The following is a 25,545-nucleotide window of genomic DNA, read 5'->3' as shown; positions in this document are numbered from 1 at the left end:
CCACATTCCGACCAGGGTCTAATTAGGGTTGTCACATCTAATATTCGAACGAGTTATATATATATATATTTGTTATCTAGATCTCAAAGTACAATTATTAATGAATATTTCTGTGAATAATAGTATAATCTGTAATGCCTCATAACCCTAACCTGGCGACAGATACAGGCTAGGGGTGTTACAGGGTGCCTGATCTCCGTTGTAGGACCTGAGGATGACGCTGCTCCTTTCCTCTTTTTCGAGGCGGGGACGATAGCTTTCTTACCACGATTTGACATGATATCTGCAATGGCAAGACAAAATAAAAATAAAATTACTCCTCAACAATAGCATGGACAAATATGCAATGCATGTTAGAACTAAATAGAGATACTTCATAGTAGTCATGTACTAAAAAAAACAATTATATTGAAAGATAACCTAATTAGATATTTTAAGTCATTACTACGAATAGGAATACGAGAATAGTGGCTAGTGAATGGATGAATATGGGAACGATAATATGTGAAATAGATTGAAGTGCATGGCAACACAAGAATGAATGTACGATAATCCATTAACTAGATTAGCAAGAAACAAAGGGTATAAGCATTGCTATTATTAGAACAATGAAGATTAATAGTCAAAATAAAACAAGAAAAATCAAATTAGTAAACGAAATGAAGAGAAAAGAATAAACAAACGCAAGAGCTTGGTAGAGGGAAGAGCTTGGGTCGTCGATGGTGGTGTTGTGGTCGACGCACGGGCATGGTAAGAAGGGCGTGTGAAGGAGTTGCAGCGGCTAGGGTTAGGGATTTTGGGGAAGGGGATAATGAATAGTGAAGGGTTTATATATATATTGGGGCACACGGCCATGGGGCACGCCCGTGTGCCCTTATTTTAGCCCATGTTTATCGTGATTTTCAAATTTGGGAGCGTCTGAAATTTGTCCCACGTCAGTGTCCTTTGGGCGTGTTCGTGCACACGGTCGTGTCCTACTTCGTTCGCTTCTTCCATTCCCGTGTGTATAGACGCACGCCCGTGCTGGTTTGATAGTGTCGACCACGACTTCAAGACACGGGCGTGTCATATGCCCTTGTTGTTTTAACAGGTCTGCCCACGGCTACGTCCCACGCCCGTGGCAACTTATGGCATCTCGTGTTGGGGAAAAACTTTGCCCTAGTTTTACACGATCGTATCGCACGGCCTAGGACACGCCCGTGTGCCTGGCCGTGTGGTTTTGCAAAACCTGTATTCAAAGACTAAGTTAGTGGTTAGATGTTAAAAACTAAAATTTAAAGAAATTAATAATGTTAGTACTCAGGTTACCTTTCGAGAAGCGCTTATTTAGAGTCTAAGCTCGACTTACCTCCTTTTTGCATGGTCATGGTGGTGCGAGGAGTTTACACTCCCGTTCCTGCTATCAATTTCATTAAAATAAGGTTTTAGACGGGTACTATTTACCTTAAAAGTGTCGAATTTGGGATGAATTACCTCGACTGTACCGTATGGAAAAATGCTGAGTACGTAAGAGGGATTGTTCCGTTAGGTTCAGGAGTGGCAATACGAGGGTTTGCTGCATCTAGTAGTATTTTGTCTCCAACCTTAAGTTGATTTGGTGAAATATTGAGCTCGTCATGGTATGGTTTTGGTTTATCGTGTGTCCTTGGTTTATGTGTTCGCCATTCATCTAGTTCCTTGATTTGCAGCCTTCGTTCTTCATAGATGGGTCTTTTGTTGTTACTTGAACAAGGCTTACGTGTGCTCTTTTTACGTGTTTCCTGTAAAGAAGGTTGCACCATATGGTCAGTATTAATAGGATTACGAGCTAGAAGAGTAGCTGAGTCATCACCCACATGAAGTGTGAGTTCACCTGTACCAATATCAATAACGGTTCTAGCAGTTGCTAAAAAGGGCATTCCTAGAATTAGAGGTGCGTCACTACCCTCTTCTATGTCTAGAACAACAAAATCAATTGGGAATATAAATTCATCAATTTTTACACGTACATCTTCAATGATACCTCTAGGAAATCTGATAGTTTTATTGGCTAACTGAATACTCATCCTAGTTTGTTTGGGTTTTCCAAGACCTAGTTGTTTAAATATTTTGTAAGGCATGACATTAATACTAGTCCCTAAATTAGCCAAAGCATTTTTAACATTTAAGCTACCAATTAAACAAGGAATCATAAAACTCCTTGGATCTTTCAATTTGTTGGCAAGCTTGTTCTGTAGAATGCCTGAGCAAACCGCATTTAACTTCACATGCGATGCCTCATCCAACTTCCATTTATTTGCTAAAAGCTCCTTTAAGAATTTGACTGCATTCGGCATCTGCGAAAGAGTTTCAATAAACAGTAAGTTAATGTGTAATTTCTTTAATAGTTTAAGGAATTTACCAAATTGTTCATCTATGCGGTCTTTCCTTGTTGCATTGAGGTATGACACTCGTGGTTTGTACTCTTTACTTACGGGTTTCTGCTCACTGTGGTCTACCTCGCCTTTACCTTTACTTACCACAATTCCTTGCCGCGGTTCTGGTTCAAGTTCAACTAACCCTTCATTGTCTTGGATGGTAATTGTGTTGAGTTGTTCCCTTGGGTTAGATTCAATGTTACTCGGCAGGCTACCTTGTGGTCGTTCAGAAATCAATTTGGCGAGTTGGCCTATCTGAGTTTCGAGCCCTTGGATCGACGCCTGTTGATTCTTAAGTGCTATTTCGGTATTTTGGAAGCGAGTTTCTAACACCAAGATAAACTTTGTTAGCATCTCCTCAAGGTTCAGCTTCTTTTCCTGTTGGTAAGGTGGTTATTGAAAAGCCAGAGGATGTTGTGGCCTTTGATTTCCTTGACCACCCCACGAGAAATTGGATGGTTCCTCCAACCTGCATTATAGGTATTACTGTATGGGTTATTTTGAGATCTAGAATTATTATTACCCATGTACTGGACTTGTTCCTACTCGGTGTTGGGGTTGAAGGATTGATATTCCGTGTGTGTTCCTCCTCCATTTGAATTGCACCTCATAACAGGATGTACCTGGGTAGAACCACAGAAACCATTAATCTATTTATTCAAGAGGTCTACCTGGTTAGATAGCATAGTAACCGCATCGAGGTTGAAAACACCGGCCGTTTTCGTTGGCTTTGTCCTCATAACTTGCCACTGATAGTTATTCAGAGACATTTCTTCAATAAATTCATAAGCATCCTCAGGTGTCTTATTATTGATAGTCCCACCAGTGGTTGCGTCAACCATCTATCTAGTTGAAGGATTCAGGCCATTGTAAAAAGTTTGAACTTGTAGCCAGAGTGGTAGCCCATGGTGAGGGCGCCTTCTCAACAGATCCTTGTATCTCTCTCATGCATCGTAAAGTGTTTCTAGATCCATCTACACAAAAGAAGAGATATCATTCCTTGATTTGGCCGTTTTAGCTGGCAAAAAATATTTTAGTAAAAACTTTTTGGTCATTTGTTCCCAAGTAGTGATTGACCTCATGGTAACAAGTTCAACCACTATTTAGCCTTATTCCTCAATGAAAAGGGAAATAACTGAAGGCGTATGGAATCACCAAAAACACCATTGATTTTAAATGTGCGCAAAAATCCAAAAAATTCGCCAAGTGATTGTTTGGATCCTCATCCTGCAAACCATCAAACTGAACAAATTGCTGTATCATTTGAATCACGTTAGGTTTCAGTTCAAAATTATTTGCAGTAATTGTAGGCCTAACTATACTTGACACAGTTCCTGTTAAATTTGGTTTAACATAATCATACAGAGTGCGCGGAGCAGGATTCTGATTTACTGGATCAGCATCAATCGCAGGAGGTAGCAGATTTTCCTTATTTTTAGCCATCTCCTTGGTAGTGGTTTGAATATCATCCTCTTGCTCTTCCTCTGTGTATCTTAAGCTTCGCCTTATTTCTCTTCGGTTTTTACGAGCCGTGTGATCGATCTCACTATAAAAAAGTAATGGTCCTGACGGGTTTCTTCTGGTAATAAACTAGAAAAACCTGTCAGAAAATAAAAGAAAAGTTAGAAAAGTAGAATTAAACAAAACTAAAAAAAAATTGTAATAAAAGTAAAATGGCTAAAGTAATAAAAATTGAGTGTTCCTAATATTTTAAGTTCCCCTGTAACACCCCGTACCCGAGACCGTTGCCGAAGTCGAACACGAGGTGCAAATAGACTTAATTCATTTATTTGCACAGTCCATTTTAAAATTTCCAGACAAGCTGGCTAACTGCGTCACTGTCACCTTAAAAATCATATCTCAAGTTCCAAAACTGAAAAATCAGTTCCGTAAATTTTTCCTGAAACTAAACTCATATGTACATCTACAAATTTTTTTCTAGAATTTTTGGTCGAGACAATTAGTACAGTTTATTAGTTAAAGTCTCCCCTGTTTCAGGGTTTGACTACTCTGACCTTCATGCATTACGACTTAGATATCTCCCTTTACAGGGCTTAAATACTTATGCCATTTATTTCTAAAGAAACTAGACTCGAAAAGGAATCTATACATATATGGTATGACTTCTAATTATCTCTGGTTAATTTATAATGAATTTCCAAAGTCAGAACAGGGGATCCAGAAATCGCTCTGGCCCTGTTTCACGAGAACCTAAACATCTCATAAAATACGGCTCATATGATCATTTCGTTACTTTCATATGAAAATAGATTCAGGAAGGTTCGATTACATAATTTATTCACAATTTAATTCTATTCCTAATATTTTCAGTGATTTTTCAAATTCACATCACTGCTGCTGTCGGTATCTGTTTTTTTTTTTAAGGTAGACTTTACCTATTTCATAATTTCCATGATTCAACTAGCCCTTTTACATACATAGCACAAAAATATGATCGTGATTAACCATTCCAATGGCTAATCATTGCCAAGCATTTCCACACCTCTCAACAACCATATATATACAAAACGATTATAACGCTATGCTCAAAATATATAAGCTATTTTCGCATGGCTATCCAAATATGTACAATACCAAAGTACTTGACTAACAACAAAAGGGCAACCCTATACATGCCATTATCAGAGTTCAACTAAAAGAGTACCAAAAGGGCTTTGATAGTGTGGGCAACTTCGACTTTGACACTCCCGAGTCCGATAGCTGACGAACCAAAATCTATAAAACAGAGAATCAAAGAAACGGAATAAGCATTTAATGCTTAGTAAGTTTTCAGTAATGAAATCATGCACAACTGAAGTACAGCATTTATATGACTAAACGAATAATTTCATATACACATATTCTCACAACCATACCTACTTCACATTTCCAACCCTTATATTCATACATAAGAAATCAACTTGACTAAAGGCCGGAAGCTTGTTAATCAATTGAGCGAATACCATTTAAAAGGAATCAATTATTCCAATGCATATACAAAACATACCTCAACGTTGGGGTTTTACGAGCGTATTAATTGAAATTATTACAGCAAGATTGCTCATTCCCAAACCAAGTACCTTCGGGATTTAGCCGGATATAGCTACTCGCTCAAATTCCTTCGGGACTTAGCCCGGTTATAATAACTCGCACAAATGCCTTCGAGACTTAGCCCGGATATAGTAACTCGCACAAATGCCTTCGAGACTTAGCACGGATATAGTAACTCGCACAAATGCCTTCGGGACTTAGCCCGATTATCATCTGAATATTCATGTACATATCATTTTCGGCTCAATAGCTACATACAAAGAACATGATTTTGATTTGCTCATAACATTATCTAATCGAATCATAATCTAAGTTCCATTACTCGAAAACTTACCTCGGATGTTGTCGAACGATTTCAACGGCTATTTGATCACCTTTTCCTTTCCTTTATCGGATTTAGTTCCCCTTTGTTCTTGAGCTTAACCTAGTTACAAGCATGGCCGAACCTCTTCAACCTTTCTTCCTCTCTTTCCTTTGATTTTTCGGTCAAGAAGAACAAAATGAGAACTTTTTCTCCCCTTTTTTTTTTCATGACCCATGCTCCTTATTTTATTATTCCAAACATAAAACACTAACATAAAATGTTTATAATACCTTTTAACCCATAGCATGGCCGGCCACCATCCTAAGTTTTGGGTAATTTGACATGCAAGGACAAGCATTTTCTAGCATGCATCAATAGGCCACTTTAACATTTGCCTAGCACATTTCTAAATTTTCTCACACAAGTCCTATTTAGCAAAATTCACTTACAATTAACAAAATTCAAACATGAAATTTTCACACATGCCTATCTACATATAATAAGCATCAAATATATATGTTAATTATTTTTATGACTCGGTTTTGTGGTCCCGAAACCACTTTCCGACTAGGGTCAATTTAGGGCTGTCACAACTCTCCCCCATTTAAGAAATTTTCGTCCCCGAAAATCTTACCGGTAAATAGATTTGGGTATCGTTCTTTCATAGAGTTCTCGGTTTCCCAAGTAGCTTCTTCGACTCCGTGTTTGAGCCATAACACCTTTACTAACGGAACCCTTTTGTTTCGCAACTCTTTCACTTCACGAGCTAGGATACGAATCGGTTCTTCTTCATAACTCAAGTCAGATTGAATGTCGACCTCTGATGGACTAATTATGTGCGAAGGATCAGATCTGTAACGTCGAAGCATCGAAACATGAAAAACGTTGTGAATCCTTTCAAGTTCAGGGGGTAAAAGCAACCTATATGCAACTGGACCAACTCGTTCGGAGATTTCATACGGCCCAATGAATCTTGGACTCAGTTTGCCCTTACGGCCAAATCTGAGTATCTTTTTCCAAGGTGAAACCTTAAGAAACACTTTGTCTCCCACCTGATACTCAATATCTCTTTGTTTTAAATCCGCGTACGACTTCTGATGATCGGATGCTGCCTTTAGACTTTCACGAATTATTTTTACTTTCCGCTCAGCAGCTTTAATCAAATCAACTCCGAAAATTTTACTTTCACCGAGCTCGGTCCAAAACAATGGTGTACGGCATTTACGACCGTGCAAAGCCTCGTAAGGTGCCATCTTAATACTTGATTGAAAACTATTGTTGTAAGCGAATTCAATCAAAGGTAAATACCGTTCCCATGAACCACTAAACTCAAGGATGCAACATCTCAACATATCCTCGAGTATTTGAATTATCCGCTCGGATTGACCATCGGTTTGGGGATGAAAAGCGGTGCTAAAATGCAACTTGGTACCCAAAGCTTCTTGCAATTTCTTCCAAAATCGCGAGGTGAACCTCGGATCTCTATCCGACACAATAGAGATGGGTACCCCGTGTAATCTCACAATCTGAGAAACATACAATTCAGCTAGTTTATCCAATGAATAATCCGTACGTACGGGAATAAAATGAGCCGACTTAGTCAGTCTATCAACAACAACCCAAATCGCATCTTTCTTACTCATGACAATGGTAACCCGGATACAAAATCCATCGTGATTCGTTCCCATTTCCATTCGGTATCATGATCGGTGAAGTAAACTCAGAGGCACTTGATGTTCGCTTTCACTTGTTGGCATATTAAACACTTGAAACAAAATCGAAAATGTCTCGTTTCATACCATGCCACCAAAACCGGCGTCTCGGATCGTTGTACATTTTCGTACTCCGGGTGAATTGACATTCGGCTATAATGAGCTTCGTTCAGAATCGTCGAAATAAGTTCAATTTCTTGGAACACACAAACGACTTGAACCTCAAACAATCGTCATCATCAATTTGAAACTCTGATTCCATATTTGAAACACATTCAGCCCGTTTTGCAACTAATTCATCATCAACTTTCTGAGCTTCACGAATTTGATGAATCAACAATGGTCTAGCCTTTAATTCCGCTACTAACACATTGTCGGATAGAACGGTCAAGTGTACATTCATCGTCAGAAGCAAGCGGTGATTTACGACTCAAAGCATCCACAACCACATTAGCCTTTCACGGGTGATAGTCAATGACAAGCTCATAATCTTTTAACAACTCGAGCCAACGTCTTTGTCGCAGATTCAAGTCTCTTTGAGTCATCAAATATTTGAGATTTTTGTGATCCGAAAATACATGGCACTTCTCACCAAATAAGTAATGTCGCCATATTTTCAAAGCGAATACGATGGCAGCTAATTCGAGATCATGGGTTGGATAATTTTTCTCATGTGCCTTCAATTGTCTCGACGCGTAAGCTACAACTCGACCTTCTTGCATCAATACACAACCCAACCCAAGTAAGGATGCATCACCAGAGATGACGAACTCCTTGCACGATTCGGGCTGCACTAATCTTGGAGCTTTCGTCAAATGAGTTTTCAATTGATCGAAACTTTTCGACACTTTTCTCGTCCATTCAAACTCAACATCTTTACGAAGTAGTTTCGTCATTGGTGTGGGTATCATCGAAACCTTTTACAAACCGTCAGTAATGGCGGCAAGTCCCAAAAGCTCGAACCTCGATAATATTTCTGAGGCTTCCGGTTAAGTATGGCTGAAATTTTGCTCGGATCAACTCGAATGCCCGATGTAGATACCACATGACCCAAGAAGCTAACCTCTCTTAACGAACTCGCACTTCTTGAACTTAGCATATAACCGCTTATCCGTAAAATCGCAACACTAATCTCAGGTGCTCAGCATGTTCGGTCTCATCTCTTGAATAGACTAAGATGTCATCAATAAACACAATTACAAATCGGTCCAAATACTGTCTGAAGATCCGATTCATCAAATCGATAAATACCGCAGGGGCATTAGTGAGCCCAAATGGCATCACTAAGAACTCGTAGTGACCGTATCTTGTTCTGAAAGTTGTTTTGGGTATATCCGAATCTCGAATTCGCAACTGATAATAACCCGATCTCAAATCTATCTTTGAAAACACTGAGGCTCCCTTTAGTTGATCAAACAAATCGTCAATGTGTGGCATCGGATATTTATTCTTTATTGTCACCTTATTCAGCTGACGATAGTCGATGCACAACCTCATGGTTCCGTCCTTCTTTTTTACAAACAATACTGGTGCACCCCACGGTGAGAAACTTGGTCGAGCAAAACCTCTATCCATCAACTCTTGCAACTGAGCCTTCAATTCCTTTAACTCCGTTGGTGCCATACGATACAGAGCTATCGAAATCGGTGTAGTCCCAGGTACAAGCTCAATGCCAAACTCTACCTCCTGAACAGGTGGTAAACCCGGTAATTCTTCGGGAAAAACATCCAGATATTCGCAAACTACCGGCACAGATTCAGGCTTCTTTTTTAACTCTTTGTCATCAAGTACATACGCTAGGTATGCTTCACACCCCTTTCTTACATATTTACGAGCCAACATCGATGATATTACGGTGGCAACCTATTCGGTCAAGAGACTCAACTTGGATTATCTCGTTATTTACACACCTCAAATCGATGGTTTTCTTTTGCAATTTACAATTGCATCTTGTCTGATCAACCAATCCATACCGAGGATAACATCAAATTCATCAAATGGTAAAAGCATCAAATCACCAAAACAGAACCTTGAATTATTAGGGACATTTCTTACACACTTTGTCGACAAGCACGTAACGACCCAAGGATTTGACACCGAATTACGAACTCGATGAGACTCAACGGTAAAGTCTTCTTGGATGCTAAGGTTTCACATATATAAGAATGAGTAGAACCGGGGTCAATCAAAGCAATCACATTAGTATCAAAGAGAGTAAAGATAACATCCGGCGAGGAAGCATCCTCATGAAAAAGCATATAGCATAAGCTCCAGCAGAACACGAGCCTCGATCTGGTTGTAGCATCTCTAGATCCTCTCGACCGCCACTAGCATTGCCGTATTTCTAGATGGTCTACCCCGGCGGTGGTAGCACCGGGTTTCCCACTCGATTTACATTCTGCTCGAGACAATCTCGGGCAATCTTTAATAAAGTGGTCACTGATCCGCACTTGTAACAGAGGCGATCATGGAATCTACAACTCCCGAATGCCATTTACCACAATACTGATACTCCGTTCTGTCTCGACGATCATTTCTAACACTGGCGACCGAAGTGACTCGTGCACTCACAGGGGGTCAATCACGATCTCGTCTAGAAAAGCCCGAAGTGTCTCTAGATCGGCCTAAATCATCTTTAAATTTTTTTGATGACTGTTGAAAGGGCCTCCCTGAAGACCTCTTACGAAACTCCTTTGCTCCCCTATCAGCTTTTCTTTTCTCCATACTGAGCTCCTCGGCTTTGCAAGCTCGCTCGACAAGTACCACAAATTCTCGGATTTCTAAAATGCCAACATACAGCTTTATATCATCGTTCAGTCCATCTTCGAAACGTTTACACATCACAGTTTCTGAAGAAATGCATTCTCGCGCGTACCGGCTGAGCCTTACAAACTTTCGTTCATAGTTGGTAACCGACATGGAACCCTGTTTAAGTTCAAGAAATTCTTTCCGTTTTTCATCAATGAATCTCTGACAGATATACTTTTTTCGAAACTCGGTTTGGAAAAACTCCCAAGTTACTTGCTCTCTGGGCACGACAGAAATCAACGTATTCCACCAATAGGAGGCAGAATTACGTAGCAAGGAGATAGTACACTTTAGGCATTCATCGGGTGTACAAGACAGTTCATCAAGTACCCGAATAGTGTTGTCCAACCAAAATTCAACTTGCTCGGCATCGTCGCTGTCCGTAGCTTTAAATTCAGTAGCCCCATGTTTTCGGATTACATCAACTAGGGCTTATTTGACCTTATTTGGTCGATTCTGGGAGGTATTGTAGGTCTGAGGTTGTATTAGTCGGAATGGAGGTTGTGGAACAGTAGTATTAGTTCGAATGTATTGGTTAAACCAATCATTCATCACGCTATAAAAAGCTTGTCTAGCTTCATCATTCGATTACTAGCAATAGGTTGAGAGTCCGCGGTATTGTCCCTTGTGCAGGAGCAGCGCTACACTCTCAAGATCATCAGCTACCGCTCGGTTGGGATCGGGATCCATTACTATAAATAAACACATTTTCAATTGTCAGAAATCACCACACTATCAAATAATCACATAATGGCATGTATAGCTAGACCCAAACGTATTACGGTAGTCCTAGAATCGACTAAAATGTAGCTCTGATACCAATAAAATTGTAACACCCCGTACCCGAGACCGTTTCCGGAGTCGAACACGAGGTGCAAACAGACTTAATTCATTTATTTGCATAGTCCATTTTAAAATTTCAGAATAGGGGATCCAGAAATTACTCTGGCCCTATTTCACAAGAACCTAAACATCTCATAAAATACAGCTCATATGATCATTTCGTTACTTTCATATGAAAATAGATTCATCAAGGTTCGATTACATAATTTATTCACAATTTAATTCTATTTCTACTATTTTCAGTGATTTTTCAAATTCACATCACTTTATACATCGATTCTGTTTTTTTTTTTAGGTAGACTTTACCTATTTCATAATTTCCATGATTCAACTAGCCCTTTTACATACATAGCACAAAAATATGATCGTGATTAACCATTCCAATGGCTACTCATTGCCAAGCATTTCCACACCTCTCAACAACCATATATATACAAAACGATTATAACGCTATGCTCAAAATATATAAGCCATTTTCGCATGGCTATCCAAATATATACAATACCAAAGTACTTGACTAACAACAAAAGGGCAACCCTATACATGCCATTATCGAGTTCAACTAAAAGAGTACCAAAAGGGCTTTGATAGTGTGGGCGACTTGACTTTGACACTCCAGAGTCCGATGGTGACGAACCAAAATCTATAAAGCAGAGAATCAAAGAAACGGAATAAGCATTTAATGCTTAGTAAGTTTTCAGTAATGAAATCATGCACAACTGAAGTACAGCATTTATATGACTAAACGAATAATTTCATATACACATATTCTCACAACCATACCTACTTCACATTTCCAACCCTTATATTCATACATAAGAAATCAACTTGACTAAAGGCCGGAAGCTTGTTAATCAATTGAGCGAATACCATTTAAAAGGAATCAATTATTCCAATGCATATACAAAACATACCTCAACGTTGGGGTTTTACGAGCGTATTAATTGAAATTATTACAGCAAGATTGCTCATTCCCAAACCAAGTACCTTCGGGATTTAGCCGGATATAGCTACTCGCTCAAATTCCTTCGAGACTTAGCCCGGTTATAGTAACTCGCACAAATGCCTTCGGGACTTAGCCCGGATATAGTAACTCGCACAAATGCCTTCGAGACTTAGCCCGGATATAGTAACTCGCACAAATGCCTTCGGGACTTAGCCCGGTTATCATCTGAATATTCATGCACATATCATTTTCGGCTCAATAGCTACATACAAAGAACATGATTTTGATTTGCTCATAACATTATCTAATCGAATCATAATCTAAGTTCCATTACTCGAAAACTTACCTCGGATGTTGTCGAACGATTTCAACGGCTATTCGATCACCTTTTCCTTTCCTTTATCGGATTTAGTTCCCCTTTGTTCTTGAGCTTAACCTAGTTACAAGCATGGCCGAACCTCTTCAACCTTTCTTCCTCTCTTTCCTTTGATTTTTCGGTCAAGAAGAACAAAATGAGAACTTTTTCTCCCCTTTTTTTTTTCATCACCCATGCTCCTTATTTTATTATTCCAAACATAAAACACTAACATAAAATGTTTATAATACCTTTTAACCCATAGCATGGCCGGCCACCATCCTAAGTTTTGGGTAATTTGACATGCAAGGACAAGCATTTTCTAGCATGCATCAATAGGCCACTTTAACATTTGCCTAGCACATTTCTAAATTTTCTCACACAAGTCCTATTTAGCAAAATTCACTTACAATTAACAAAATTCAAACATGAAATTTTCACACATGCCTATCTACATATAATAAGCATCAAATATAACGGTTAATTATTTTTATGACTCGGTTTTGTGGTCCCGAAACCACTTTCCGACTAGGGTCAATTTAGGGCTGTCACATCCCCGGCAACGACGCCAAAAACTTGATATGTGATATTCGCGACAGGTTTTAAAAATTTATAATTAATCGTTCTTGAAACTAGCTATTATCACGATGAAGACAAGTGTACCTATCAAACAGTAGTATAGCTCTAGCAAGACCGTATTGTTGAACCCAAAGGAACTAAGAGTACTAGTAATTAATTTCTTTTTATTATCTAGCCTAAAAATTAAGGGATTTGTTTATCTAAACTAATTAACTAAACTAAGGGTGCACAGAGAGAAAATTGGGGAAAAACTTTTGGGAAAACTCGATTGATTAAGACAATACCCAAGGAAAAATCCACCTAGACTTCACTTGTTATTTGACTCTGAATCAGACATTTATTCATTTGACTTGATCCGTAGAAATCCCTAAGTTATATTATTATCTCTCTTGAGACTAATAACGTCAACCCTAGGTTGATTAATTGAAATCTCTTTCTAATTAACACCCTAGTGTTGCATTAACTCGATCTATGGACTCCTTTATTAGGTTTCACCTTAATCTGGCAAAATCTCGTCACCCTATCTCTAGGCGTGCAATCAAATCCATTTAATTACGACAAATTTACTCTTAGACAGGGACTTTTGCTCCTCTGAATAAGTGCATTAACTTGAATCAATATCCTAGAATATTAAAACAAGATTTAAGAACACATATTTAAGAACAAGTCAAATATTTATCATACAATTCAAATAATAATAACAAGATCCGTCTTAGGTTTCATTCCCCTTAGGTATTTAGGGGGTTTAGTTCATGATTATGAAAGAAAACATCTCAAAAGAATAAAGATAACAAAACATAAAGAAAACCCAAAACTCCTGAAGGAAATTTAAGGGAGATCTTCAGTCTTGACGATGAATCTGGCTTCTAAGATGGATCAATCGGCTTTCCTTGAGTAATTCCTTGCCTCCTACTCCCTGTCCCCCTTCTAAGTGCCTCCTCAAGTGTTTAAATAGGCTTTAGAATGCCTAAAAGCCCTCAAGAGTGGCCTTTCCCGAATAGAACTAAACTTGGGCTCGACAGGGACACACCCGTGTGACACGCCTGTGTGCGATTTCTTCAATCCGTGTTCAAGATTGTTACATAGGCAGGGTGTGTGGTCTACCCGTCTAAGTCTTGCTTCGATTCTGCCAAATGGACATGGCCATGTGGATTACCCGTGTGAGGAAGTCCAAGCCGTGTTGATTTCCCATGTTGGTCCATTTTCTCCGTTTTCGGCCTGTTTCTCGCTCTTTTTACTTTGCTATGCTCACCTAAGTATAAAACATGAAATTAAAGGATTAGGAGCATTGAATTCACCAAATCTAAGGAGAATTCATCCATAAATGTGCTAAGCGTGGGATAAAAATATGTATAAATTACGGTTTATCAGTGAATCATTCTGATATGCATAAATGAAATAAAAATAAACTAAAGAAAATAGTTTCCAAACCCATACGTATAAAGTATGTAGGTCAACTATTGAAGATTCACAATCTTTTATATTTTATAAATAATAATATATTTTTTTATTAAACAAATAAAGTAGGTAAATATTGTACACAAATATTTTTTTTATTTTTAAGCTTTATAAATACAAAGTTAGTTTCTAAAATTCACAATTCAAAGCAAAATTTCTCTCAAAATTTTAAAGGTTGTGTTTTTTCCGAAACATTACTCAAAATTATTTGGAACAGTATGCAAAAATATCTAAACATTGTAATCTTCCTTCTTTTCTTTTCTGAAAAACCATGACACAGCCTTTGTGATTTAGAAAATATATAAAATAGTATATGTATATTCGCATATAATATGTATATGCAGAAAAATCATGCCATGAGAATGACAATTAAAATAAAATTGTTTTAGAGGTGCAGTTCATTCGCCTCCACTTTTTGTTTTAATAAATTTATATACTACGTATAATATATACATATATATAGTATATAAAGCAACGCACCATAGCAAATCGAAAAAGGAAAAAAATGATCACATCCTATCGTAATCGCAAACAAGCTACTATAGGTACTTATTTGATTTTTGTGTTGATTCTATAGGCGCTCCTTTTTTGTAATGAGCAAGATCAGTTATGGGCATCCTTTTTGTCAGATCTTGAAAATTAAGTTCGTAGAATTGGGTATTATGTTGTGGCTCGAAAGAAAAAAATGAATTTAATATCATAGAAATTAAAATAAGATAAGATAACTAAATTAAATAATTATGGTATTAATAATCGAGATATTAGTAAAGATTAATAGGGATTAATTTGGAATAGTTGTTAAAGTAGAGGTTAAATGTGTAAATTAAGACTAACAATTAAAAGGAGAGCTATTAGAACAAAGGAGAAATATGAGAGGACTTAGAGGGAAATAGCCTAATTTAAACAAAAAAAAAAAAAAACTAGTTGCACCAACCGTCCCAATTTCCCTCTATGCTTCGTCATTTTAAAATTTTGTTAGATCTTCATTGGAAAATTTCTCTCAAAAAGTTCAATATCTTTTATATTTTCTTGGCATCCAAACACACTCTATTTCTTTAATTTTGCAAGAAAATTACTTTTTCTTCTTCAATTTCTGACCTAAACTTAGCTTGTTTTTACTCAATTGGTAAAAACTCGTGAAGTTTGTCGAACTAATGGTAAATCTATTATTTTCTTATGTATTAAATTTTTATTAGGTGTTTTTAATTCGAATTTTCATAGATCTAACCAAGAAAATTAAAGATCCATGGTTTTAAAGTTATCTTTTGTATAAAAATGATGAATCTCGTAAAAAAGAGTTAAGAGATGTTTTTAAAATAGTTTTTAGTATATTTTGACAAGATTAAGAGGTTTACAAATTCAATTTAATGCAATGATTTTTCCCTTGAGAGTATGGATGAATGATGGTTTTTCGAGAAACGAAACGTCTAGTAAAATTGAGTTGACTTATCGGCCTAGATCTATAATTAGGTACAAGTTAAGGAGTTAGGAGGTAAAAGTTAAGGATTTAATTAAGTTAAAAAGAAGAAATTAAACAAAATAGATTGTACGAAATAAGCCGAATAAGTATGTGTGAATGGTGAGCTATTGTAGGAACACAAGAGAGTTAAGTTTGTTGCTTTTGAATGCTTAGTAATATGTATATTTTTATGTGAAACTAAAAACGTTGGTGAAGCCTCAACAAACTGAGATAAAGAAAGGAACAAATTGTCTAGTTTGACAAGTCGTAATAAACTACAGGTGAGTACATTTGTATGTTGTGTTTTAGCATGAAGCAGACGCCCCCTTGTGGTATGCGAAACTTGGCACTATGTACTTACGCTATAAGTATGGTTGAATTGTGAATTTAATTGTTGCATGTGTGAGTGGATTGTGCATTAACGGTTGCGTGTGTATATTACTAACAGTGAGTTGTTGCACTAAGTGACTATATATATTTGTGAGCTGTCGTACTAAATAGATAGGTATATATAATATAAATATGCGTGCATGGTTTTGTTATATATAATACATATGCGTGATTTTTGTGTTATATAATATATATTCGTGGGGCTTGTAATATATATGAGTGGGTTTATTGTATTTAATATATATATATGCGTTTGTGGGTTTTATTGTATATAATATATATTTATGAGCCTGGTTCTATATAATACCTACATATATTTATGAGACTTGTAATGTTTGTTGAAATTTGACGTGACAAGGTTTACTAAATAGGTATGTATATATGTAATATATATTCGTATATGGTTATGTAATGCTTGTAAATGAATATAAAATAAATAATATAATGTGAACTTCTATAATATGCAAATTCTATTGATAATGCACATTTATGCATGCACGAACTCAGTATGTGAATTATGAGTTTTAGGTAATGTCTTTGCAATATATATTATGTTTATGTGAAGTGTCAAGTCATTTGGGAGTCTCTAAAAGTATGGACAAAGGCAAATAAATGCCTACTTGAGCATTGTAGATGAAGCAAGAGCTAAGGTGAATGGTTTGATATACTGCATTTAAACTCCAATAAGCAGGCTAAGGTAACATATGTGTACCTCTACTTAATTAATATGTGAACTTATTGTGTGTGTTGGTGCTTGAACCTTACCCTTGTGTGAACAACACCTTGTTATTTTGTGTTCCGTGTTATATTTTGAATTGTGTTAACTTGGCGAATTATATTATTATGACAAACTGTGATAATTTGCCTAATTGTGTTTTGTGAGATTTTGAGTTGTATTGTATGTTAGTTAAGCTATTGCATACCCTATGATAAATAAAATATGTGAACTATGATTGATGTGAGCTGGGACATAAATGATATGTGAAGTTGGAATTATGTGCGCAAGCTATGTTGCATGCAAACTATATCACTTACGAACCATACTTTATAGCAACCTGTATGAGATGTGAGAATGTGAACTGCAAATTGTGATATTATGAACTATGAATTGCGTATTGAGTAACAATATGTGAGCTCTGCTTATTTGCAAGCCTATTATACTAAATATTTTTAATGTGTTAAAAAGATATGTTGGCATTGTGACTTATTGTAACCATTGGATATAGTTGGCATGCCATAAGACTATGAGTACTTACCCTCTTTATTACGATGGGCATTGTGCTTGGAGATAGCGTTGGAGAGATAAGGGAATGTTGAGCATAGCTCCATTCAATGGAGATAACGCAGGACTCTATAAGTCAAGGGTAAAGAGAGTGTCAGCATTCATGCTACACTTATATCGGAGACAGCGTAAGGCTCTTTGAGTCCAAAAATGAGGTGTTATAAGGAGATCTGTTTATCCAATGTGTGGTGATAGAGTCCATTTATAAGTGGTGATAGAGTCCCCTATATGTTTCATAATCACAAAAATATCAATTTATCATTGTCTGAGATATATGAGTTACGATGTGGTATGAATAAATTATTATATTGAATGAATTGTTATTATGCATGAATTGTTATTTTATGCGAACTATCTACTCTATGTGAACCATTCAACTCGTGTGAACTGTTATCTTGTGTGAGCTGCGATAAAAAGTGAATCGTTAAAGTAGGTCTATTTTCTTAACATGACTAGTATGTTTATTTGTAGTATGTTTGAGCACTCATTGAGCTTCAATACTCACATTCCCTTTTTAAAACATTGTAGTGATATAACGTATGAAGAGGTGTGGAAGTGAGCTATCCAAGTGATCCTTAACGAGGCTACACTTGGGTATGTTGATGTGTTCTCAACCCAAATGAGGAAGGCAAGGTGGGACCAAATAGTAGGAATTAGAATTAGACTTTTTTTTATAATTTTTGGGTTGTAATTGGACATTATGGACTCTTTGATTGGTTTGATTTGGAACTTTTATTACTGCTTCAGATAGATGATTGAATGGTAGATTATGAATGCTTTTTGACTAATTGATTGACTAACTTGTAAGTGCAGGTGGAAGAGCCGTTGGTCGTTGAGGTAAGACCAAAATGTTTCATATGTGTTTTGAAAGCAAACATGCACTTTGTATGCATAAGATGTAAAATTGGACTAATTACGTAAATTGTTAGTCGTCAGTGAACTAATTAAATGACAAATTTTATGAAATTGTGTATAATGCTTTAATTGATCTTCCGAAACAACACTTATACATATAATCCTATAATACTATTTTCAAACCTTGTGAAATGGAGTTTTTCCGATATTTTACTATATTACGATTTAAATCAAATCACATATTTTTAAATAAAACAATTTCCAATATCTTTTCAATGTTTCCTAATGGCATGTCATCTATATCTCAATAGTTCACATCTTGTCTACTTGGGCAAATATATCAAAATTAGCTTCACTTTTACATTTCAGAACAAAACTTGTATACTTTTGAATTCTTTTCAATTTAGTCCTTATTATAAAAATTCAATAAACACTATAGTAGTATTTTTTTGGCACATAAAATGTATGATACATCGACTGATAATATTTCATATCCACTATCAAAGTATTGTTACATTTCTCATGTCATCTTACACATTTGCAACTTAGACCTTAATTTCATAAAATACAACATTTACTGACCTATCACTTTAGTTTCCCTTAGTATTGAAACTTACTAACATTAACACTTTGTAACACCCCTTACCCGAGACCGTCGCCGGAGTCGAGCACGAGGCGTTACCTAACTTAACTTACTAATTCGAGGCATAAAATTTGATTTTAAAATTAATTTATTTACATTCATTCAATATGTCCCTAAAAAGGGCCTTCGAGACCCTAAAACATGCAATTGACACGGTTCAAGATCAAACCGGGAACATTAAAAATTTTCCGAATACTTAGACAAATCAAAACAATTTATTTCATTATTCCTTATAAAACTGCCCACATGCGTCATAGTCGCTAAATAAATCGTGGCTCGAGTCACAAAACTCAAAATTTAAATTCGTGAATTTTATCTGAAACTAGACTCATATATTTTCTTACTAATATTTTTTCAAAATTTTTGGTCTAGCCAATTAGTATAGTTTATTAGTTAAAGTTTCCCCTATTGCACTGTTCGACTACTCTGACTTCTCCTTACTACGAATCAATTTTCTCCTTGTAAAGAATTCAAATAACCATGTCGTTTGTTTCTATTGAAAGTAGATTCACTAAGGAATCTAGAAATATAAACTATAGCTCCTAATTATTTTTTTACAATTTTTAGTGAATTTATAAATTCAGAATAGGGGATTCAAAAATCGCTTTGACCCTGTCTCACTAAAATTCAAATATCTCTTAATATACACTTCTTTTTCTTACTCTATTTCTTTCATATGAAAATAGACTCAATAAGATTTAATTCTATATCTCATTCATCACCCAATTTCATTTATAATATTCTTGGTCATTTTTCAAGATCACGTCACTGCTGCTGTTCAATACTGTTTTAATGCTAATTTCACTTTTTTATGATTTCTTTGTATTAACTACCATTTAGGCATACATAACACCGAAACATGTTCTTCATTATCCATTTCAATAGCTAATGTCTTGACATGGTTTTACGTGGTATCCTTGCCTTATGAACTCACCAAGGCCATGCCTTGGCATGGTCTTACATGGGACCTTTGCCTTATTGGAACACCCCAAACCCGGCCTGAAAGTTTGGCTCGAATCTGGCGTGTCACATTGAAGTGTTTTTCGGAAACCATGTTTCCATTAAAAGCCCTTCTTAATGATTAAAAACTTATACCCTTTTTAAACCTTGTTAGAAAACCTCAGCTAAATAACATTCTTAACAACTTTGTAAAAATCTTGGCAGTTGCAGAAGCTCAATTTAAAAATAAATGCGGATACGTGATGTTTTGAAAAACAGTAGTTGCTTTGGAAAACCGTGTTCTAATACTAGCAATTATAAGAACAATAAGTAAAATTTCAAATTTGAAATCCAGAAAATTACAACGGCTTTACTACAACCCACATAAAACATTTAAAAGTAATGATCAAAATTATAAAATAAACAGCGTGTGTGGCTTCCTCTGAGCCCCTCGCAGCTCTGATCTGTCTAAGGCTGGAAATTACCTCAAAGGTTAATAAACGGGTGAGTTTATGAAAACTCAGTGTGAAATCCCCTACTATAAAAGGAACAGTCAGTCATATAAAAGAATTAAAAGTTTGGCCCAGCCTTACTTATAGTTTCAGTATCAATTGGGCCTTAGCCCACTATAACAAACAGTATCAGATGGGCTTTAACCCATTACAGAATAAGAAACATTATCAGAACTAGAATCGAATCGAAATCAAAATCGGTGATGTAATCGAATCGAATCGATGATCGTGTAATGTAATCAAAATCGAATCGATGTCGTAATGTAATCAAAATCAGAATGTGAATGCAATCCCAACCCAATCCAACCGTATACACCCCCGTACCAACCTTACACCATGTGGGGAGACTACTCGACCCACCCAACCGCTACACACCACAGAAATTGCAGCGAGGTCGCGGATATTGTGACGAAGTCACCAGATATAGATATTGTGGCTAGGCCACCGAGCAGATATATATATGTGGCGAAGCCACCGGATTGCAAAATGAGGTCGCGGATATTATGACGAAGTCACGAGAATAGATATATGTGGCGAGGCCACCAGATTGTAGCGAGGTTGCCAGAACGCTTCCTCCATCAATATAACCCATATCCCATGCAACAGATATACATGTCATCGCATCCAACATACAGAATCAGAATATCATGTCCATATTTGAATTAAACAATCACAGTCAAGTCATTCATATCACCAACATATATTCACAATCAAATCCACAACCACACAAATTAAGTCACCACTTGCCCACAAGGGCAAAACAGTCATTTAACATCCTAGGGGTAAAATGGTAATTTTACCCCACAAGGGTATCTTGGTAATTCTACCCTATAGGGGTATTTCAGTAATTCTACCCTACAAGGTATTTCAGTATTTCTACCCTACAAGGGTATTTCGGTAATTTTGTAAATCGAGGGTAAAACAATAATTCGATAAATCAAGGGTACTTTGGTAATTTTACAAGTCGAGGGTATTTTAATAATTTTACAAGTCGAGGGTATTTTAGTAATTTCACAAATCAGGGGTATTTTGGTAATTTTACAAACTAGGGGTATTTTGATAATTTTACAAACCAGGGGTATTTTGGTAATTTTGTAAACCAAGGGTATTTTGGTAATTTTACAAACTAGGGGTATTTTGGTGATTTTATAAACCAAGGGTATTCTAGTAATTTTACAAACTAGGGGTATTTTGGTAATTTTGCAAACCAAGGGTATTTTGGTAATTTTACAAATCGAGGATATTTGGGTAATTTTATAAACCGGGGGTACTTTGGTAATTTTACAATTGGGGGTATTTCAGTAATTTGGTAAACTAAAGTATTCTAAACAGGGATAACAATACGAATAGACCTAAAGCCCATTCTAGGCCCAAATGGGCCCACACGCTCGTGTGGCCCTTTTAGCCCAAATCTAGCCACAGATATGAGATTCACCTAGCCTAGTCTAATATTTACTACACAATCAAACAACTTATCCAATTGGGCCTGTAGGCCCATTGGGCCCACATGGCCCGAAGTAGCCATCCTACAGCTAGAGTAGTGAGAAATACACACCTGATTGGAGACTGAAGTTAATCCACGCTCCGAGCACTCTTAGCCAACGCCTAACCCAAACGAGCACGCCATAAAGCGAAAGGGATCAGCCAAGAAAGGTACCTTTACTCTCCTCATGGTTCCCTCTATTTAAAGCCAGCTTCGCAACCACTCTTATGTCAGTTTCCCACAACATCAGAGTTTAAATTCAACACCAACTCTTGCCGCCCCCCTGTTAGCAAAATAAATGCTCCTTGCTTGCGATGGATTCGAATCCATGCCTCCCCTTAGATGTTCCACACACTACTTGCCACTAAGCCACAAGGCTTTTTGTGTTATATTTTATCCCTAGTTAATTATAAGGTCTAAAGGCCAAAGTCCAGGTTCCCTTAAAAAAAACCAAAATAAATTGCAAGAGCCAAGGCTTGAACCCAGGCTCCCATACAACCTTAACGACGCCACAACCACTAGACTACAAGCTTCCTTGTGTCATTTATTTACCACAATAATTTAAAAGGCCCTCATCTAAGCATCCAGGTTTTTTTCACTTAATACCAAAATTTTTGCTAAAGCCCAAGTTTGAACCCAAGATTTCTCCAACACTTCTCAAAGCCATTAACCACTAAAGCAAGCCTTCAACTACGAAATTTTCACGCACAACAGAATATTATAACCTGCCTTCAACCGCTCCCATGCTCAAGGCCCAAAACTTCTAGGCCCAAATTTTGGGTGTTACACTTATAGTAACTCATGAATGCCATGTCTTGACATGGTCTTACATGATTTCCTTGCCTTATAAAACTTATCAATGCCATGCCTTGGCATGGTCTTACATGATATCCTTATCTTACCAAATGCCATGTTCCAAACATGGTCTTACATGGTATCCTTGTCTTACCAAATACCATGTTCCAAACATGGTCTTACATGGTATCCTTGTCTTAGTGCCAATGCCACATCTTGATGTGGTCTTACATGGAGTCCTTAATCAATGCTGATGCCATGTCTTGACATGGTCTTACATGGTATCCTTAACCGTCAATTCCTCCTTAAATGCCATGTTATGAACATGGACTTTTCAATCAATTCTTCCTTAATTGCCATGGTACAACCATGGACTTTGAGATATCAATGCCTTGTCAAGTCATAGCTGAAACATACTTGCTCAAATTCTCAAGGTTAGTCGCAGAACTCAATAATAACAATACTAATAACTATAATTGCATAATAATAAAATGCTACTCAACTTACATACTTACATTCTCAATCTCATCATATCATCAACTTAACTTATTCTCATCAAACAATGCTAGTCAATACTTTCTTATTATCTATCATACAAAGCCATAATACAAAATATGGTCTTACATATAAATTATACAAGTTCTCTTTCCAATATCGAATTATTATCGAACATTAATCATTATATTTGAAACTCAATACTAAAGTATTTACGGCCAAAATATCAATTAATCATTAAAATATGCATAACTAGATGCTTATTAAACATATGAACTTACCTTGATACCAAAACGACCATTTTACTAACTTTCCCGATTTTCGATTTTTCTCCCGTTTTAGGTCCAAATCTCACTTTTTGGGATCTAAAATATCATATTTCACTTATTTAATTTAATATAATATTCAAAACATTCCATAAGTCAAACTTTTGCAAAATTACAATTTTGCCCTTAAACCTTTTTAGAATTACGATTTTGCCCGTGGGCTCGGAAATTAAAATTTATCCATTTTGCTTATGTTTTATGACACGCTGAACATGTTTCCCTTCTATGGAAACATCAAATTCCCACACTATCATGTACTTATGAACATTAGGTATTTTTACCGATTATGTCGTTTTACTCGTTTTCACTTAAAATCGCTTAGCAAAAGTTGTTTAACATAATTTCAAGCTTCATATTCTACCATAAAACATTGAAATAAACAAATTTAACCTATGGGTATTTTTCCAAATATGAACCCTAGCATGAATTATTGCTAGAATAAGCTAAATCAAGTTACTAGGACTCCAAAAACGTAAAGAACATTAAAAACGAGGCTAGAACGGACTTACTATTGAGCTTGGAAAGCTTGGAAACCCTAACCATGGCTTCTCCCATGCTATATTCAGCCTCCATGAAGAAGATGGATCAATTTTGGCTTTATTTTCCCTTTTTAATTCTTTTAATTACTAAATGACCAAAATGCCCTTAAAGGCTTTTCTTTCAAATTTGTCCTATTCTTGCCCATTTTTGTCCGAACTTAAATATAATGGTCTAATTACTAAATAAGAACCTCCACTTTAAGAACCCATTTCAATTAAATCCCCTTTATTATCTAGAACACACATTTTGCTAATTTTACAATTTAGTCCTAATTATCAAATTAGGCACTTATACATAAAATTTCTTCACGAAATTTTCTCACAATTATTCAATCAATGAATAAACCTTAAAACTTAATCGGATTAAGTTTAGGCCCTATTTTGGGAAGTTACACACTTCATTAAAATTCTCCATCAATACTTCATTACACATGAAATTTTGGTCACTTTGCTATCTAGTCTTCTTTGTAGAAATTTCACTTCACTTACTTTACAATCTTTTTTATTTAGTCCCTACTAGTATATATTTTCATTAATCACCATACTCTCATTTGATATGCACTTCACTTTTATATATCACTACACTTGAATGTGTTATTTCAAAATGTTAGTACACTTAGTCACTCGTGTATATTTCACAATTTGGTCCTTTTCATATGAAATTCGAGTATCACTAGAAATTCACTTAAACATCACTTTGTAGTTGATCCAATAACACTTAATAGTTCATTTATGATCTTTATCATATTATTTCATTTCACGTATAAAATTTTGTACACTTTTTAATTTGGTCTTTTTACTATAATTTCACTACACTTAGTTTAGTCACTTTGTTGTTGAAGTCAATTTCATATAACTTATTTTTACAAGAATTTCATTATAAATATTAACATTTTCCTATACTTATATGTAAGTAAATCTTAGGAACGTTAATGTAAAAATTAAAATATAATTCACACATAAATTCTATATTGAAAAGGTAAGATTCTTGGTAAACTTACCACTTTTTTGTTAGGAATTCACTATTTTTGCTTTAATTCTCTTCCTTGCTCACTTTAGTCACCACTTTCACCTTGTTTCCAACACTTTCATTATTTATTTTCTTTTTCTATTTCATGAACACATCAAATACATAACCAAAACCATACTAAAAATCATTTTCTTATGTTTCTACTTAAATTAAACATGAATTCTATAAAAATACTTGAATTTCTTACCTTGTCTCTTCAATCTCTTCACTTTCTTCTCAACTTTCTCCACTTTCACTTCACTTTTTCTAAGATGATAATCTAACTCTCTAATATCTCTACTTCAATTTTTCTTTTTCTTTTTTTTTGGTGGTTATGAGAATTCTCATGAATTTTGGGTAAAAATA

At 36.0% G+C, this 25,545-nt stretch overlaps 1 long non-coding RNA gene and 1 other non-coding gene across 2 annotated transcripts in view; both read left to right on the top strand.

Annotated features, from left to right (window-relative positions):
* The window catches only part of LOC128295091 (uncharacterized), a 96,236-nt gene that overhangs the window by 3,363 nt on the left and 67,328 nt on the right, over positions 1-25,545 (top strand). The window lies entirely within an intron of this gene.
* On the top strand, positions 3,297-3,402 carry LOC128296229 (small nucleolar RNA R71). Its single transcript, XR_008286778.1, has one exon. It is a non-coding gene; the product is annotated as a small nucleolar RNA R71 (small nucleolar RNA).

This window comes from Gossypium arboreum, chromosome 7, assembly GCF_025698485.1.
Source record: "Gossypium arboreum isolate Shixiya-1 chromosome 7, ASM2569848v2, whole genome shotgun sequence".
Taxonomy (NCBI): Eukaryota; Viridiplantae; Streptophyta; class Magnoliopsida; order Malvales; family Malvaceae; genus Gossypium; species Gossypium arboreum.
Note: the sequence above shows the minus strand (reverse complement) of the source record. Positions and strands in the feature narration are given on the sequence as shown.